Source organism: Panthera leo, chromosome A1 (assembly GCF_018350215.1).
Source record: "Panthera leo isolate Ple1 chromosome A1, P.leo_Ple1_pat1.1, whole genome shotgun sequence".
Taxonomy (NCBI): domain Eukaryota; kingdom Metazoa; phylum Chordata; class Mammalia; order Carnivora; family Felidae; genus Panthera; species Panthera leo.
Window position 1 is genome coordinate 9,237,784 of NC_056679.1, and position 17,066 is coordinate 9,254,849.

The 17,066-nt window shown below is 46.5% G+C and overlaps 1 long non-coding RNA gene across 1 annotated transcript; it reads left to right on the plus strand.

Annotated features, from left to right (window-relative positions):
- Window positions 1-6,097: 6,097 nt before the first annotated feature.
- Window positions 6,098-13,985, plus strand: LOC122222941. The gene is made up of 3 exons (XR_006203963.1): window positions 6,098-6,453; window positions 9,859-10,229; window positions 13,837-13,985. It is a non-coding gene; the product is annotated as an uncharacterized LOC122222941 (long non-coding RNA).
- The last annotated feature ends 3,081 nt before the right edge of the window (window positions 13,986-17,066 follow it).

Consider the following 17,066-nt stretch of genomic DNA (forward strand, 5'->3'; position numbering starts at 1 on the left):
GATTCTCTGCATTTCTTTGATGAACCCCTTTCAATTAGTAAGGGAATCTTGTGTCTGGTTTTAGGGTCTGTCGAAGCCTTTCTCCTTCCAAAGGAGAAAAGCAAATTACTTCGCCAAGAGAAATTCTAAAACAGAGTTAAGCTTTTGATCATGTGTGTCCTAAAGCCTTAATATGGATGGCTTTTCCCCAGCACATTAAGAATTCTTCATAAATTGCTACCACTCTATGAGGAGACATCTAGCAATATCAACCAAAATTTAAAATATATGTAAACGTTGACGGGGGAGGGGTGTCAAATTTCTAGTTCTAGAAATTTGTCCTATAGATATACTCTCAAACGTGGAAACCAACATAGTTCTTCTTTTTTATATCACAGTATTTTTTTTTTCATCTAGAGAAGACTAGTTGAATAAATAATGATATATCCAGACAATGAAATAGTGTCATACCATTAAGGATTAATGCTATTGCACGTAGCAGAAATATGACTTTGGGTTTAACAAATAAAAAGTTTCTTTTCCTGGATGAAAAGTCCAGAGGTTGGTAGAGCATGTATGATGGCGATACTTAGTCACCTTCGTCTCTCTGCTTGGTCATTTGATCATGACCCAGGCCCACAAAATGGCTGCTATGCACTTAGGCCTCACAGCTGTATTTCAGGCAGGAAGAAGGAGGAGGAAAGACAAAAAGGCTGTCCCTTTTTACCTGGAAAGCAACAACTTTTCCAGAAAGTTCACCCAACCAACTCCCGATTACATCTCACTGACCACAACCAGGTATGTGGCCATCCTGTGTACTAGAGAAGCTATGAACTGCAGCCCTCAATGAACTTGACGTTGAGTTGGTTCGGAAGAAGGAACAGCAACTTATAGTCATGAAGAAAAGAATAAGACGGCTCTGTTTATTTTGCTGTGGGTCTGTCACCAAGCTATATGAGGAACAGAGGACAGGACAACAAGTATAGTAGGTTACCACATGTATCCTATAATATGTGCCATGTGTTTACCGTATACACATATATACCATATGTATACACACATACAACATACTGTGTGTGTGTGTGTGTGTGTGTGTGTGTGTGCCTTTAAACACACAGAATATCTCTGTCTGTCTAAGGTATTTCTGACTGTGTCTAACCTCAGTTTCCTAAGATGGACACTCCAACTTGCTAGAGACCAGTGATCTCCTTAGCAGGTGAGACATGCTCACTCTGACAGAAGTCAGGATGAAGTATAGATATGATGAAGGAAAGCAGGTTGACCTTTCTTTATGTAAATTGAGGAATAATTTGTGTATAGGTGGTGTTTACAATATCAGTCATGTTTATGAGAAGCTGGTGTGTTGGAGTAGTTCACACATTAGCCTTGTGATTCCATTTGATATGTAATTGAGGGATTGATTTAAATGTAAGATTTTAAGTCGCAAAGTGTGATAGAATAAAGCTAGCAATGAACATTGAAATGCCTAAGGGAATTTAAGTCACCATATTTATGAGTTCTAACTTATTTATAAGAATAAATTGGGGGGAAGGTTTTGTCCATCTATTTGGAATACTAAAACAAAAATAAAAGAGAACTCTTTATATATGTTTAAGGAAATTTAAGTTGTTAAAGGTTTTTGAAGGTAATTGTTAAAATTTACTAATTTTTAAAACAGAATTATAAGACTTATAATCTCAAAGCCCAAGGAAAGAATTTTTAAAACATTTATAGCTTAAAAAAATATTAAACAAAATCACAAAGTAACCATAAACTACTTTTTTTTTTCCATTCCCCAAAGTTGCTTTTCAAGGGTCTAAAAAATCCTCATTGCCACCTTAGAGGCCTAAATAGCAGAAAACCTCAAATTCTTGCCAGGACTGGCCTTGCTGGCAGCTGGGTTTCACACAAGAATGGCCTGCCTTGATCAGTCAGTATTGAACCCTACAGTGGCCCCACCTGTACCTGTGCATAGACGTCACCCCCATCCCATCTTCCTTTCCCTCCTATGCCTATTCTTTTCTATAGCACCCATCACCTCTGAACATACTACATAATTCCTTTTACTAAAAACGTATCCATTTGTTTTTATTGTGGTAACATATACATAAACATCAAACTTACCGTTGTAACCGTGTTTGAGCGTGCAACTCAGCGGCATTAAGCACATTCATAATGTGGTACAGCCATCGATTCACTGTTTTATGGTGTGTATTGTTTATTGTGTCTTTGCCCTCCAGAATGGAAGCACCTGGAGGACAGGGATCTTGTTTTGTTCGCCAATGTTCTCAAGCACCTGGAATGGTGTGCTCACCAGAGTGGTCAGTGCATTCTGGCCTGGATCTGACCATCTCCCTGTAAGGTCTCTCTGTGTTCAAAGCATAAGTCAGCTCCTGGGAACAAAGGAGAGACAGCTGCTCCCTACTCTCTAGGGGAAATCAGGAAAAGTGCCAAGGAGAAAAAAGTAGAAGACATAGAAGACACTAGAAGTATAGTAGAAGACATAGAAGACAGAGGGCTCTCTAAATTCCCAGAGGTGGACTGGCCAGGCTGTGATACTCTCATGTGGGTCCCGATACCCTGTTCTTCTGTCCTGGGGGAGGGAGGTATGAAAGTCAGGTTGCTGGTTTTTCTTTAAGCCATGGCCATGGCAGCTCTCCTTGGCCTGTGGAAGAGTCCCCTGACTATTTAAAAATAGAGGTACTCTCCAACAATCTCCTATTAATCACTCCCCCCCTTTACTTAACAATATCAGTGCTGAGCATTCACTGCTTGTTAACCCTGAAGCTAGTCCCTCACAGAGGAATTTGCAAAGGCACTGGTACTCCAAGCATGCTCTACGGGTCAGGGTCAGTCTGCAAACTGTTACCAGTGTGTTGCAAGAAATTGGGAGTAAACTGGTAGCCATCTGATGCAATAATTTTATATCTGTTCATCAATAGTAAAAGTTGGCACTGGGGCGCCTGAGTGGCTCAGTCAGTGAAGCAGCGGACTCTTGATTTCAGCTCAGGTCATGATCTCGCAGTTTGTGAGATCGGGCCCCATGTCGGGCTCCACACTGAGCCTGCTTCTGATACTCTCTCTGTCCCTCTCTGCCCCTCCCCTGCCCATGCTTGCTCTCTCTCAAAATAAATAAATAAACAAACTTAAAAAAAAATGGGCACTTATATTTTGTATGCTTTGGGGATTTTCTGTCTGATGTTTCTATTTCATTCTTCCAGTAATTCAAGTTTATTATATCACGTATATAACCAAGTTCTCTTACTAATATTAGTGATTTTGGTGTCTCAGTTCCACTTTACTTCTGTATCGGGCTGCATTCGTAATCCTCCCTATTGATTCTCGTCGTTTCTACAGATTTTTTTTCTTGGTGTCTTAGCAGCTCCTTGCTCCACTAGCCCCCCTCAGGATGGGGATGGTGGAGGGGGTGAGTAGGTGGGATAAGACAGCCAGGGCAGTTGATAAGGAGTGCGTTTCTGGAGCCAGCTGCCACAATCAGTACTGATGCTTAGTCCTGCGGAGCAAACACCTGACCCAGAATCATCTTGACGAGGTGGGAGAGCTGGGATATTTCTACCCTCCCACCATCAGTCGTTGGTTAGTGGCGGCTCTGGAGAGGGGTGTCCCCAGGCCTCCCGTGTTTTTTCACGTAAGTATTTTCGAGGCAGTGGAGAATAAGCCTGAGCACTGACAGTCTCGTGCCCAGCCCAAAGCAACCACTACTGCAAGCTGGAAATTTCCTAGATGTCATGTGTTTCTCTTCAAACTTCACATGGGATTTCGCATTCAACTCCCTGTGTTTGCTTTACTCTAACAAATAATGATTTAATCTATCATTCAGTTCGTCATGAAATGATTTTATTGCGAAGTGATTTAACGATAACGTAAATTGGCATAGATATCAGCAAACACTACCATTCAGGGCTTTCCCTGCGAGAGCTCCTTGTTAAATATTTACCAGCACAAAAATGCCTCCACCCTGCCAGCGATATCATGCACCAAAACCATTTAAATTGTAAGTATTTGCGTGAGGTTTTATTGAGTGGAATAAGAAAAGTGTGCATAGAATCCAGTTTTGAAACCTAGTGAGAAAACCCCGGTAGGAATATGTATGGGTATAAGTATTCGATGATTATATGAACACAGAGGAAAAGTATGAGGGCTCTATAGGGAAGGGCTAATGTCATTAGAAGTAGTGGGGGAAAGGAAAAAATTTTTATATACATAATTTATTGTCAAGTTAGCTAAAATACAGTGTATACAGTGTGCTCTTGGCTTCCAGAGTAGATTCCCATGACTCATCATTTACATACAACACCCAGTGCTCATCCCAACAAGTACCCCTCCTCAGTGCCCATCACCCATTTTCCCCTGTCCCCTGCCCCTCCACTCCCTTCCCCCTCTCAGTTTGTTCTCTGTATTTAAAAGTTTCTTATGGGGGCGCCTGGGTGGCTGGATCGATTAAACGTCCTACTTCAGCTCCAGTCATGATCTCGCAGTTCGTGGGTTCAAGCCCCGCGTCGGTCTCTGTGTTGACAGCGTGGAACCTGGAGCCGGGAGCCTGTTTCGGATTCTGTGTCTCCTTCTCTCTCTCTGCCCCTCCCCTGCTCACACTCTGTCTCTCTTTCTCTCTCTCTCTCAAAAATAAATAAATAAATAAATAAATAAATAAATAAACATTTAAAAACAAAAAGTCTCTTATGGTTTGCCTCCCTCTTTGTTTGTAACTTTTTTTTCCCTTGAGGAAAAGATTTTTTTAAAAAATGATTCCGTATACAATTCATACACACGTGTGTGTGTGTGTGTGTGTGTGTGTGTGTGTATTCATAAGGAATTAAAGGAAACAAAAACCAAATTAAGTTTATATCCGCAGAGTTGCAGGAATGTCTATGACATATCATCAAATGGAAAAGTAAGTCACAGAGCCATATGTTTGGTATGATTCCACTTCAGTAAAACCAAATAAACAAAAACCTCAGCATCCATGTATATCTGCCTGCATATGGTTTCACAAGCAGCAATATACAGAGATGGGTCAACTTTGGACACGTCAGGAGGGCAGGACTGGAAGTTAGTAATGGTGAGCTCTCTGCATATATCTTTTTTTTTTTAAATTTTTTAATGTTTATTTATTTCTGAGACAGAGGGACAGACCATGAGCAGGGGAGGGGCACAGAGAGAGGGGGACACAGAATCCGAAGCAGGCTCCAGGCTCCGAGCTGTCAGCACAGAGCCCGACGCGGGGCTCGAACCCACTAACCGTGAGATCATGACCTGAGCCGAAGTTGGTCGCTCAACCGACTGAGCCACCCAGGCGCCCCTCTCTGCATATGTCTTGCAACTGTTCGCCTATTATAATCAACGTGCTATACCCTGATAATCTCGAAACGAAATTGAAAAAGTTTCCAGAAGAAAAATGTCCTTTCAAATCGTCAATGCTCATTCACACCTGCGATCACCTTTGTACCTCCGAGCTGTGTAAGAAGAATAAACACTGTTATCTCCATTTACTGTGAAGGCAGCAGAGTTCAGAATGCAAACAGTCTTGCCCAAGACCACACAACTACGAATGCAGGGAACTCCCTCCCCCACCCAGGCCTCTTGACCCTTGTGCAGAGGTCTGGACAGACACCCCAGGGCACACGGTAGGAGAAAAGTGGCAGCAACACCAGAAAGGGACCAACGGTGTCCTTCCAGGCAAGGAATGAGCTCCGCCTGGGACAGAAAACATCTCTGAGTGTGCAATTATCAATATTTACCGTATGTATCTAAGGAGGCTGTTTACCTACGCTTGCTTGAAATAGTCAGCATTTGTCAGGAATCTTATCACATCATCTGGAGCCTTCGGTGCTGGTTTCACAGGGTTACTCCAGGTCACGTGGCCAAAGGAATGTTCATAAACACCATCTACTGAGGGAGAGAGTGTGGGGCATAGCGTGTCCTTCCCAGGCCCTTTCTGCGGGCCCCGCAAGAAGGGGGTCAAGGTGGAGCCCATGCAAGTCCTTGCCTGCAGGAAGTCCTCCTTGGGGCACGGATGTGTGTGCCGTTCCTTTGCCATATTGGCATCTTTCACCCGCACACCCTGTGTTCGTTTCAGAGAGCCCCAAGCCCCTGAGAACGGAGGCGCGTGCATTGTGACGTCGGCCACATGAATCATAGTGGGAGTTCCGGGCAGCACCCGGCCGGCTGGCGCTCACACACCCGTCCTAACCATGCTTGATGGCGGTCAGCACATTCTTGTCTCTGCTGCCAAGGCTTGCCTTTCAGAAGCAGGTTGGGAGATACGTTTAGAGATTCAGAAATATTCTTTCCGCATCTACATTGATTCAAATGCGTTTGCCCAAGACCAGTGAGTTTCAGGGGCTCTAGATCATGCGTTGGGGTGCAGGAGCCCGGACGGAAAGCCAGCAGGCCTGCAGACAGATTCGGCCCTGCTGGTGGCTGTGGGATCTCCAAGTCAGCACTTCTTCGTGGGTCAGTGTCTTCGTCCCCAAGATAGGATGGTGAAAGCCGCTGTGCCTCCCTGGTGGACCACTGTGAGAATCAAAGTAGAAAATGTATGAGAAAATGCTTTCCAGATGGTAAAGCTCTTTAGATGCACCAGGTGTAATTACTGATCTGCTGTGTGCTAAGAAATGAGAAGTCTCCTCTGTAGAGTTCCTTACTTTCACACACACATGGGGAAAAAAGATTATGTGTGTGTATATATATATATATATATATATATATATATGGCTTCAATTTGAAGTTGTTCGTGGCTAATCCAAGTTCCTGGTAAACCTTTTTATAATGTTGAATGAAATTCTCTCAAGAGATTCTGTTGATGTGAGCACAAGGGCAAAAAAAAAAAAAAAGCAATGTTGGCCGTCAACAAATAGGAATTTTTAAAAGATGCTTTCTTCCCGACGTCGTTACTTCTGCTTGGCACGCTCCAAACGCCTTTATTTCAAAAATGTTTTTCTCCTTGTTTCTTAAACGGGAGCTTTGGGAAGAGGCTCAGTACCAGACGACGTGTTGAAACTTTTAAAATGCAAATAAGTGTTTCAATTCAAAATTCAGAATATCCTTCTGAATTTAAGTGCTATCCACTCTCAGTGTTTAGACAGCGATCTGGCCACAATTATTCAAATTAAAAATAATAATCCCTTTGGGTGCAAAGGTGACAGAGCATGTGTGACAAAGCTAATGTTGGCTGAACGTCTCCTATGTGCCAGGCACACGACTAAGTGTTTCGATCTCACGACTCGATGAGTAGGTATATCACCCCCATTTTGCAAATGGGGAAAACCCAGCTTGTTTGCGGAATTTCACCGACTCAAAAAGACTTCCCTTTCCCCTCTAACGTGCTCACGGAACTCTCGCTGTTTTAGTGGATAATAAATGGAGAACACCACAAGCCCTGACAGATGGGCAGAAAACACTAGAAGAGCCACCCTTGCTACCTATCAGGCAGGCACTGTGCTAGACCCTCATCGCAGTCTTGTTCAACCTCCCTGCCACCCCCTACCACTCCCGGAGGACAACGGGAGGCTTGGAAAGATGACAAACTCCTATTTGTTGAGTTGGTTCTTGGCTGCCAGGCCTCATGCAAGGTGCTTTTCAGTAGTTTCCTCAATTAAACATGAACAGAACTCATACATAAGGAAAGTAAAAAAAAAAAAAAAATGCAGAAACAAACATGGGGAAAATGGTCAACATCCTTAGCAATACAAAATTACAACTTAGAGTGTCAACGAGGTACCAATTACACCTATCACGTTAGCCAAACGAAGTTAAATACCAATGGTAGTGGCTTCGTAGGGAAGCTAATTTATTTATATATTGCTAGTGGCACTTTTATGATCAAACATTAAGCGAAGAAGCAGAATACCAATGTAAATGTGCTCTAAGATCATCCATGTACATGAAGGGAGTACGGCAAAATGAAAACAGCTGTGTGTTAAAGTGGAATGAAAATTTTGATCTCTTAAATCGTCTTGACTCTTTAAAACAGTGTTTTTACGATACATGAGATTGGGAGGAAACAGGGTTTTACTATCCCATTGCATCATTTTTTTTTTCAACGTTTTTTATTTATTTTTGGGACAGAGAGAGACAGAGCATGAACGGGGGAGGGGCAGAGAGAGAGGGAGACACAGAATCGGAAACAGGCTCCAGGCTCCGAGCCATCAGCCCAGAGCCTGACACGGGGCTCGAACTCACAGACCTCGAGATCGTGACCTGGCTGAAGTCGGACGCTTAACCGACTGCGCCACCCAGGCGCCCCTACCATTGCATCATTTTGTAGTTGACGGTTGCATTTCTGACTTAAAAAGATCAGGGATATCGCTAATACACGATGAAAAAAAGGCAGGATTCAGTCATTTTAAACTTCTGCCTTCACTTGAGATATTGAAAGTAAGCTCTGTAGAATTTGACAATCTCCACTCAACCCCTTCATTTTCTTGATGAAGAAACGGAAGCCCGGAAGGATGGGATCCCTGGCTAGCACTGTTGTTTCATTTTCTAAAAATCCCATAAAACGAAAATGCGTATATTTATATAAAACCACCATGAGGTGTTTTACTATAGCACTTTGGACACCTAATGGGTGTTGTTTTCCCCAACGCCAGCAAATTCTCCAGGTCTCTGGACACCAGCTGGGTGTTCCACAGTTCCATTCGATTCTGACGCAAATGCCCTGCACTTAGCACAGACGTCACAGGGTAAGGGCTCAGTCCCACAAGACTGTCCCCACTTCAGACACCCGTTGCAAGTCCCAGGTTGCCACCTGTACTTCTGACCCACTGGCTACAGCTCTGGAGTTCCCATGACCCCCTCCTTAGGGTCAATAACTTGCTAGATCAGCTTAGAAAACACATGAAAATATTTTACTTACTATTACAGGTTTAGTATAAAGAATAAAAATGAACAGCCAGATGAAGAGAGATACACAGGGTAGGGTCTGGTTAAGGTCCCGCAGAGGGACTTCTGTTCACACGGAGTTTGGGCTGCACCACGTTCCCAGCCCATGGATACGCTCACCAACCTGCGAGCTCTCGAAACCCCATCAGTGAGGGGGTCTTGTGGAGGTTCCGTTGATTAAACCATTGGCCTTCGGTGATTGAACTCAACTTCCAGCCCCATTCCACTCCCTGGAGGTTGGGGAGTAGGGCTGAAAGACTCCACCCTCTAACCATGCCTTGGTCTTTCTGGTCACCAGTCCCCATCCGGAAGCCATCCAGGAGCCCCCGGCCACCAGTCATCTCAGTAGCACACAAAAGATACTCTTATGCAAAACCAAGTATTTATATTTCTTATTGTGTCATACACCAAAAACTCATCATTAAATAAAATGGGTAGACCCCCGAATCCAAAAGCTGGCACAAGTATGTCCCTAGGGCCCATTCTAGGGCCTCTGGATGGGTACGTTGGCCACCAGTCTTGAGTTATGGGCTTACTCGCAGGAAGTGGTTCTCACTGTGGGTCTCTGGGCCAGCTGCATCGGCATCAGCTGGGGATTTGTCAGAAATGCACATTCTCAGGCCCCATCCACAGTGTCTCATGAATCATAAAGCCCGAGGATGCGGCAATCTGTCTTTTAATGAACTCTCCGGGTGCTTCTGGCGTGCGCTAAAGGTCGAGAACCAGGCTCTAAGGAAGTGCTTCTCCAACTTTAATGTGCATCGGAATCACCTAAGGATCTAGTGAAACATGCAGGTTCTGAATCAGTAGGTCTGAAAGGACAGATTCAGAGAGAAAGCATTCCCAACAAACTCTCAGGTTATGCCACTGCTGCTTCTTTGGGAACCACACTTTGAGTAGTAAGATTCTATTAAAGCTGTGCCCCCAGGTGAGCTCAGATATTGACTATCCTCTCTCCCTGTCCTTGTTATTCAGGGTCGTACAGGACCAGCAGGCTGGGCATCCACTGAAGCTTGTAAGAAAATTAGAATCTCGGCACCACCCCAGACCCATGAAATCAAATCTGCATTTTAATAAGATCCTCAGAGTTGTTGGCAATATTAAAGTTCGAGAAGTGCTTCTGAGGGCTGCTGGATGCTAACATCACTGAACCAGCCACCAGCCCAGGCAGTCTATAAGACTCTACCCCAGTGTGATTGACGAAGGTCACCATCTTCCACTTTTGAAAAAGCCTGGTGGCATGGGTATAAGAAATGAAAAGCTTGGGGCTCACCAGTCTGAACAGCCGATAGGAGGTGCTGCAGAGACGATGGGGTCTCCGTAGGCATGGAGAAGTATTTTTAAATGTGAGAGTTTAAGAAATAAGGACACTCCCTTCTCCCCCCAGAAATCAATCGCCGTTGATAGTTTTGCCAAGCGGTACGACTTCCCCACAGATGGGTGGGTGGGTGGCACACACCGAGGTTACCCTCACCCCCTCCTAAGCCTTCGCTCCCACCTGTGTCCCCGCTCCAGAAGCAAAGGAAGCAAAAAAGAAAACGGATGACGAAGAAAGGGTTTCAGTTAGAGCGTTTCAGAGCAATCGCGTACGGTATTTAGTTTTCTGTGCCTGCTGTAACAAATCGCCCCCAAACTAGTGCCTTAAAATAACACAGATTTATCATCTGACAGCTCTGGAGGTCAGAAGTCAGACATTCGTTTCTCTGGACTGACTCGAGGGGCAGGCAGGCTAGTGTTCCTTCCACAAGCTGTAGGAGAAAATACATCCTCTTGCCTCTTCCAGCTTCTACAGGCTACCTGCCTTCCTCGCCTTCCTCCACCTTCAAAGCTAGCAGCGTAGCATTTTTGAAATTTTCTGTTTCTCCAACTGTGCTTCTGTCCTCGAATCTCCTCTGATTCGGACGCTGCGGCCTCCCCCTTTCCCGTATAAGGACCCCTGTGACGACACTGGGCCCACCCAGACAATCGAGGGAAACCTCTCCATCTCAAGGTCTCTAACTTGATCACATCTGCAACGTCCCTTCTGTCATGTAAGGGACCATATTCACAGGTCTCAGGGATTGGGACGTGGACATCTTTGAGGGCCTTTACTCTGCCTCCCACGCCGACTTTTTCAAGTTCCCCTGATGGGTCTGGTGCAGAAGGGTGCCACCTTGCCAGGGGCTGTGCTAGGCTCCTGGGGCCCCCCCGTCTTTATCTTGGTGAAGATAATGTGTATGTCACTGCCTCATTCAGAGCTGGGAACAGTGCGATATTTCATGTGTCAGACTTCCCGCTGTCAGCAGGGCTCAGCTTAAGTTATTTATAGCGTCGATGGCTTGCCTTTTGCATTAATGGAGACTGTTTGCAGTAAATAAATTAAGATAGGAGCTGCCCAGAGCCAAGCTGGGGAGTCTTTTCTGTTCTGTGGGACAGGAGGCTCACGGTGAGGGCTGAATGGGACTCAAAGGGTATTTTTGTGTATCAGACCCAGCTGCCCCCACGCCAACCCCAACTATATCTGAAATACACTTATCTCATGAAACCTCCACCGAGGACTGGCTTTTCTTTCTTGTTTTAAAGGACTAGAGCCAGTGAAGGGCACTTGGTGAGTGAACGGCCTCAAGCCCCCACTGCCATTTCGGAGTTCGTCAACAAAACCTCTGCTTCTCGTAAGGCTGTGACCTTGAACAGGAAGCCTGGGCATACAGAGACCGTTCCAGCCCCTGGCCCTCCCTTACTGATGCTCATGGAGTTCCTTCTGGAAACCACAGTGATGATGGAGGCTCTCCTTGCAGCTGGGGCTAGAAAGTTCCTTCCCTGGCCCTGTGTGTCTGGACGTGCGAGATGCTGGGGATAAGACCAGGAAAGGTTTGGTGGCCCCACCCCAGGAGCTTGCTGAGAAAGAGGAAGACTGGCGGGTGTCACATTACAATTAAGCACCGGGCACTAAGGGGACACAGCGGGAGCCCTGATCCAGCCTGGAAACAACACCTGAGAATGAGGAGTTAAGCAGGAGGAGCTGGGGCTGCAGGGAGAAGCAGGGCACAAAGCAGGAGGCAGTGGCTGCCTGTGAATATTTGTGTGATTATTATTATTAGTTTACTCTTGCCCTCATGCGACCCACAAAGGCAGATGTAATCGTAATAACATTGAGCATTCGCCCTCCGCGTACCATTTGCCAAGTGCCAAGGACTTTCCACCCATCCACTCATTTAAGGCTCACGATCACCTTATAAAGCAGCGACAGTCGTTATACTGGAAGGGAACCCAAGCACAGAGATCATGAAACAGAGATGACACCACCGGAAGCGGGATGCTCGAGGTCCGAGGACCTGGCTCCACAGCAGACGCAGGCCAGGGGAGGTGAGGGCAGCACCCTACTAGACAAAGAATTCCGGATCCTTCCAATCAAGAGCTCTGGGCCTCGGCCACGTTGACGGGGCTTGGTCGCCATTTGCAGAGCCTGGCACGCTACCAAAGGACAAGCGAGGAGGAGGTGGGCAGGTGAGGGATGGGGCAGAGAGGGGCCCCTCGTTAGCTGCTCCCCGCTGCAATTTGTGAAAGACACAGTCACGTGGAACCAGAGCCCCAGCAGAAACAGCAGCCCGCCCTTTAGCTCACAAATCTTGGGACCCAGAGGGCGTTGATCCTCTGTGTAGAGCGGCAGGTGCCTCGATACAGGCCAAGAGCAAGGACTCCCTGCGTTCTGTGGCTGGCAGGTCCAGGCCACACGGCCCAGTGTTGGTGGCTGATGTGGGATGGGTGGACAGACACAACACCAAGGCCTGGGCCTTGGGAAACATCCGTGGATGCTGATAAAACCAGCCCGTACAGCTCCCCTCTGCCGCCTGTTACGAGCAAGGCCAACCGACTACAGCCACTCTTTCAGCCCCAGTGGGTCCAGTACAATTTGGCAACAACTCTGTTCTGCCTTCCAACAACCCACCTGAGGATCCGCAGAACTCCACCTCACCCCTTCGGTCGTTTCGCTAGGAGGAGATGGGCCATGCAGGGGCTCCGCGGGCGGGTTTACTGCGCACATACTCAGGAAGTTCAAAATAAACATCGGCGATTTGCAGACGTGCCTGTTCCCAACAACCCGGGTGCTTCGAACAACTGGGGCCCAGCACACAGGCTGCAGCCAGACTGCGGAGGGAGCTGGGAGCTCTTCAAGCCATTGGAGGCCTCTCCACAGGCGAGTCTTCCCTTTCACTGACCCATAAAAGCAAGATTCCTGATGATACCTGAGGGAAAATTAAGTGCCTCGGGCAAATTATTCCAAGCACCCGCCAAGTATTACTAGCTTTTCTTTTCTTTTCCTTGTTGGTTTTAATTTTCCTGATTAGACTTCAAGGCCAGAGACAATTGAGTTAATCGGATTCCCCAGTTCTTAGTTGACATCAGCAGCTGTGGTTAAGAGCTGACAGGTTCAGGGGGCGCCTGGGTGGCTCTGTCATCTAAGTTTCCAACTTCGGCTCAGGTCACGATCTCATGGTGGGTGAGTTGGAGCTCTGTGAGTTCTGTGCTGACAGCTCAGAACCTGGAGCCTGCTTCGGATTCTGTGTCTCCTTCTCTCTCTGCCCCTCTGCTGCTTGCGCTCTGTCTCTGTCTCTGTCCGTCTCTCAAAAATAAATAAAAATTTAAAAATACAGAAAAAGAGCTGACAGGTTCACGTCCTGGTTCTACCACTTAGCCGCCATGTGGCCTGGGGCAGTGTGCTCAACTTCTCTGTTAACTAGGAGTAAAAATGATGCCTACCACCATTATCCTATCATGACAAAAAAAAAAAAAAGTAATTGCACATAAAACACCGAGAGCTGTGACTGATGCATAGTAGATGCACTGTGTTTCCTGTATTATTATTATTGTTTATTTTATTTTTCCCCCTTTCCCCTGACCTCTACTTCCTTTCCCCTCTCCAGGAAACCAGTCTAAAGTATCTGATATATAACCTGCTATCCTTGTATACAGGCTTTTCAAAGTCAGAATTAATTCCAAGCCACAAGTCACAGCTAACGGCCGACGATGCTTTGTTAACCATTCCCACAAGTGCTGTATGAATTACGACCAGCTACAGTGATCACCGTACCCGATCCTAACCATGTAATTTACCCATAAAATAAACTTTTTATAGGCACATACTTTTTACTGATGGTGTATAAGTCCAGATTCTTAATCGCAGGCAACAGGAATTGATCCTGGCTGAGGACCTCACGGAACACACAGCAGGTGGTTGGGGGAGATGTTCCTTTAATCCATGCCATCTTACAGGGACTAAGGCTGAAAAAGGCTTTCTCATCTTCAACATATGGCTTTGGAGGCTACCCAGGGCATCAGCATTCACAAATGGAGAAGAAAGGTGGGGGGGGTCAAGTATGGGAGGGGTCACGGCCAGGCCTGGAAGTGGCCCCATACCATAGACTGGAATTCAGTCACATGACCTAACTGCAAGGGAGGTGGGGAATGTGTTCTGGCCATGCGCCTCAGGGAGAAAAGGAAATAGATTTAGTGATTAGCTAAGGACAACAAGTACTTGGTCCTCACCGTCACCATGGCAGAAAACGGGATCTCCCTCCCACCCAGACCCATATAGGAAGGAATTCTTCAGGCTTATATAGAAGCTTCAGATGCTCAGCCATCAAAAAGATGATAAATGTTTAAAACGGGCATTATAAGACAGACCCAGTGTCTCTCTTGAGGGTACAAATGAGATGTTGGCTGGGCTGCACTCATCTGAAGACTTGACTGGGGCGGGAGGGCCCATTTCTTCGGTGGTGGTGGGGAGGAAGTTGCAAAAGTTTCTCAGACAGATTTTCTATGAAGTGTTCCTCAATTCTGTTTAAATCACGGTGGATCTATGATTAATAGCATGATTTTAATCACCCAGTGGCTGGGCGGGGGGGCTGTCTTCTGGCATTGAAATTTTATATGTGGCTTCCACAAAATGATCCAAGATTTACAGTGGCCGACATGCTGGATTATCAGCATTAGATTCCTCCCACACCAGGCTTAAAGCCATGTGTTCACCCACAAGAAGTGAACAAGAGGGCCCAGGACTGTGTATGTTCTTGCTTTGTCCCTAGAAAACCCAGCAGCTTAAAGCAACAACAAGCATTTATTATCTTGCACAGTTTTTTGGGTCAGGGTTTAGCTGTGTCTCTCCCAAGGTTGCCAATGAGACATCGGCTGGGGCGGCAGTCTCATCTGAAGACTTGACTGGGGCTGGAGGATCTACTTCTATGGTGGTTCATTCACATGGCTGGCCAGTTGGCACTGCTTGTTCCTAACTGGGGACTGTGCAAGGTGTGAACACCAGGAGACAAGGATCACCGGGGCTGCCTTGGATGCTGTTTCACAGGTGACATTATTCTTGGGCAGTGGGCAGTGGTGCCTTGGTACCAACATGCTCTTCTAGGTGGGCACTGCTCCCATGTGGTAAAGAGAAGAATAGGGGGAGGGCTGGGGGTGGGAGCCAGTGATTTATGTCTGTCCCAGTGGTTTTGGTCATGAGTAACTGCTCGAGCTGCTAAGAAGTGTCCCCATTCTGGCAGGATCGGTGCCGGCATGGAAGAGGCTCAGCAGTGGTTGCCTCTTAGTAGAAGAAAAACTGAGGTTCCGGCAAAGTTCATGTTTGTATTTTAGGCACCCATGGGCAGTGGGGGAGGGAAGACATAAGGCCTGGAGTCAGACTGGGTGAGTGGTTGTGGGATGGAGTGTGAAGCAGGGGCCAATATCTGAAAATACACGTGGAGAAAATGGAAGGACCTCGGGCAGGCGTTCTGAGTTGTTAAAATGAGCACTCCGGGACACATCTTTGGGAAACTGAGGGAAAAGCTGGATGTCAGATTAGAGTGGATGGCTCTGGTAACTTCTAAGGAACTAGTTTTTATTGGACCCAGCTGTGCCCGTTACTCCCGGGGTCCTGCCTTCCAAGAGGCCCCCATAGAGAGCGTGGACACAGCATTTATTAATGCTCCTAAGCTCCACTGCCCATTCGCCCACTCTGCTCAGACTCCTCCTAGGCAACCTTTACGGCTGCACAGTGGGCTCCCTTGCCTTCTGGCTTCTGGGGGATTCAGCCCATGGAAGACCAGAGGAGGTCAAAGCCCAGGTGTTTATGTCCCCAGTTCCCTTTCTCCAGGAAGACCACTGAGGACCACAGCACCTGCCAGGTGGCCGTGTCCTACAACTGTTATGACTACACTCTCCAGGCTCAGGACACTGTGTCCCCCCCCCCCCCCCACCGCCTTGCCACTCCAGATGTCAAACAGTGTGGCTCCCACTGTTGCTAGCCCTTGGGTACTTTACCACCCCCCACTGGTTTCTCCTGACCTTGCCCACACCATCTGTGATTTATCTCTTTATGCAACTTTCCTTGATCTGTCCAGGTGCCATGTTCCCCCCGCCCCCTTCCAGGACACAGGGTTGTGTGTTACTAGGCTGTGAACTGCTCCAGCACTTTCTGGCTTCACTCAGGTGAGTTTTGAGCGGCACGCACCCTCAAGGGGAGCCCTCTTGCGGAACATTTGTGCTATGATGTCTTATCTGCAGCTGACATAGAAGTTAGTGTATCTAAACAATCTTCATAAGGGATACAGGAGTGCTGATGCATAGGGGCACTTGTACCCCAATGTTTATAGCAGCACTTTCAACAATAGCCAAACTATGGAAAGAGCCTGAATGTCCATCAACTGACGAACGGATAAAGAAACTGTGGTCTATATACACAATGGAATACTACATGGCAATGTGAAAGAATTCTGGCCTTTTGTAGCAACATGGATGGAACTGGAGGGTATTATGCTAAGTGAAATAAGTCAGACAGAGAAAGAGAGAGACCGTACGTTTTCACTCTTATGTGGGTCCTGAGAAACTTAACAGAAGACCATGGGGGAGGGGAAGGGAAAAAAAAAAGTTAGAGAGGGAGGGATCCAAACCATAAGAGACTCTTAAAAACTGAGAATAAACTGAGGGTTGATGGGGGGTGGGAGGGAGGGGAAAGTGGGTGATGGGCATTGAGGGGGGCACCTGTTGGGATGAGCACTGGGTGTTGTATGGAAACCAATTTGACAATAAATTTCATATTAAAATAAATAAATAAATAAATAAATAAATAAACAAACAATCTTCAAAGACAGTGAAATGTAAGTTTCCCGTGAATGCTGACACCTGCCTGGATCGCAGAGACTTCTCATTCATTA